Consider the following 2,608-nt stretch of genomic DNA (forward strand, 5'->3'; position numbering starts at 1 on the left):
GAGGATACCACGCGGGGTGTGATAGCAGACACTTTGGAGGGTGGGATTAAAAATGACCTTGATAATTCAGAGAAACGGTCTGAATTAAATGGGGTGAAATTCAATAAGGGCAAGTTAATAATCCTGCACTTAGGTACAAACAGTCCAGTGCACAAATGCAAACTGGGGAACTGTCTAGGGTCACAGTCCTGCAACAAAAAACCCAAAATTTGGTAGACAGCAAGTCAACAGAGTAGTATTGTGGCAAATAGAAATGTGAATAGCATCCAGAGGTGCATTAACAGAAGTGTCACTTCCAGATCAGGGGAAGTGATTTTTCCATCCTATTTAGCCTCCCTTGGAATACTGCACCCAGTTTTGGGCATCGTGCTTGTGGAAAGACGTGGAAATTTGGGAGGAGTTGAGCAAAAAGCAAAAAAAAGATCAGAGGTTTGGGAAACGGGACTTACAAGGACCGGTTGGGAGAGCTGGTGTTATTTAGCCTGGAGAAGAGAACAGAAGAGCGAGCAGAGATGTGATGACAGTCTGCCAATTTGTAACAGGTGGCTGGTTACATCGAGGGTGGTGATAGACCCCGGTGCTGTATGATCCTTTTTAAAGGGCTGTGGGGTGCCACAGTGTATTAGCATTGTTAGATCTGCAAACACCTACACGTGATGCACACGATAAACCCAGGGATTTCAAACAGGCAACCAGTGTCCGAAGCATTCAGTCTTTCTGAGTTCTTTGCAGCGTGAGAATTGCTCTAGTTTTTTTCTGTCCATCATTAAAAAGTGGCTGCGCCCTTGAAATGAGGGAGGATGGGGTGCCACTAAACCCAGAAAGGTTATGGAGGGAACCGCTGTGACAGGCTGGTCTCTGCGGCCGCAGGGGAGCGGCACAAAACTGCAGCAAGGGAAACCCAGGCTGGGTATTAAGAAAAATGTTCTCGCTCTGAGGGTGGTCCAGCACTGGAACAGGTGAAGTTGTGAAATCTCCATCCTTGGAAGCGTTTTAGAGCAGGCTAGACGGAGACGTGGCCGGGCTGGTCCTGCCTTGAGCGGGGGGTTGCACTAGGTGACTTCCCGAGCCCTGTTTTCCTGTGGGGCTGCGATTCTCCAGTGCAGGAGCGAAGGCCGGGGGGACGCGATGTGCCTGGGCCGCGGCAGGCAGGATTTTACCTTGGCTTTGCAGGCTTTCTGCCTGCCAGGAAAGAGTTAATGGGACTTCAGGGCGTGAAGAGCCTGCTGGCTTTAGCCAATCAGGCCTGCAGAGGTGCAGCTCTGCCTGCACTACTGGCAACAGGTGATTTCTTGTTTACAGCAGGTATTTCTGCCAGTCCCTGCAGGCAGGGAGCAGGTCGAAGCCACCCCGCAGCCCTGCAAGCAGAGCATGGGAGGAAGGGCTCTGGATCCCAGAGGTAATGGCCACCTGGCTCCTCGTCCCCAAAAGCCTTGTCTGCTCCAGGCTGGGGATGGCGCAGCAAAGGTGCTTCTTTGCAAGAGCCCATGCTGGTCCGGGAGCATGGCCCTGGGTCCAGGGAGTTATAACAGCCCAGCACGCAGGGAGAGCATCTATGCAGCCAGGCAGGGGGTCCGAGCAAGCAAAGTTATGCCAGGATTAGCCGCTGGCTTCCTGCGCTGTTTGCAGCAAAGCTGCCTCCCCTCCCCGCCCCCCCCACACTTAATTCCTTCCTTCCAAATGCTGCTTGTGCAGACCCCCAGTGCCTGCGTCAAAGGCAGCTGGAAGCGTGGGCATGATCGTCGTGCCGTCTTTTATTTGCCTTTCGTGCCTGTATTGTTTGTTCGGTGGTGCCGTGCGCTGGTGCTGGCTTTCCACCCCCGAGCTGACTGCTTCGGAGAGGTGGCGGGGCGTGTTGGGGGGGAGTTTGCACGGCAGTGACCTGGTAGCGTGCAAGGCCCCCCTTGCCCTCTGCTAGTTGAGACTCGGAGCTACTCTACCGCACGCAGAGGGCCTGGGCGGCGAGCGGGGAATCCTCTTGAGCTCCAACAGCAGAGGGAGAAGCAGGGGCTGCCTCTGGGATGTGGGAGTGGTGTTTTGGGGAGCAAAGCTGTTTGACTTCCCACAGGCAAAGAGGACTTTTGGGGGGCGATATCTTTTATTGGACCAACTGCATGATTGGGATGCAGTTGGACAAGCCCTGGCTCTCGCGTGGCTAGCGCACGCTAACACTACCCAATTGCTGTAGAGAAGTTAATTTTTAGGAAAGTACTGTGGGGCACTTCAGCTTGCAGGCACTGAACAAGACTGAGTTAAGGCTCCCTGGGTCTTGCCTTACTTTGCAGTGTGCTTGTCATCCCTCCTAGCATTAGCTACGTGAGCAATTGGTGAAAGATATGTCAGCAATCCACGGTCAGAACAGCAAAGCCTGGGGAGCTATGCTGGGATTAGGTTTCCCCTCAAGTGAGGGTCACTCCTTCAGTCTTCCTCCCACGCGAATGCCTTCGTCTCACCTTCGTTCATTTGCACAGCACTTAACGCAATGGGCTGCTGGTCCGTGTCCTGGAGCCGATCCCCATACAAACGATGCAGAGGCATACTATTTACGACAGCCGGATTGGTAAAGCAGCAGAGAACTGGCCTCATCGTCCAGCCAGGCCTCTCCCAC

The 2,608-nt window shown here is 53.7% G+C and overlaps 1 protein-coding gene across 1 annotated transcript in view; it reads left to right on the top strand.

Moving 5' to 3' along the window:
- The first annotated feature begins 1,151 nt into the window (after positions 1–1,151).
- LZTS3 (leucine zipper tumor suppressor family member 3) overlaps positions 1,152–2,608 on the top strand; it is a 32,449-nt gene continuing 30,992 nt past the window's right edge. The window contains exon 1 of the mRNA XM_019552972.1: positions 1,152–1,399. The gene's annotated coding sequence lies outside the window, so the exon portion shown is untranslated. The remainder of the gene's footprint in view (positions 1,400–2,608) is intronic.

This window comes from Crocodylus porosus, unplaced genomic scaffold, assembly GCF_001723895.1.
Source record: "Crocodylus porosus isolate Cpor-Errol unplaced genomic scaffold, CroPor_comp1, whole genome shotgun sequence".
In the NCBI taxonomy this organism is placed as follows: domain Eukaryota; kingdom Metazoa; phylum Chordata; order Crocodylia; family Crocodylidae; genus Crocodylus; species Crocodylus porosus.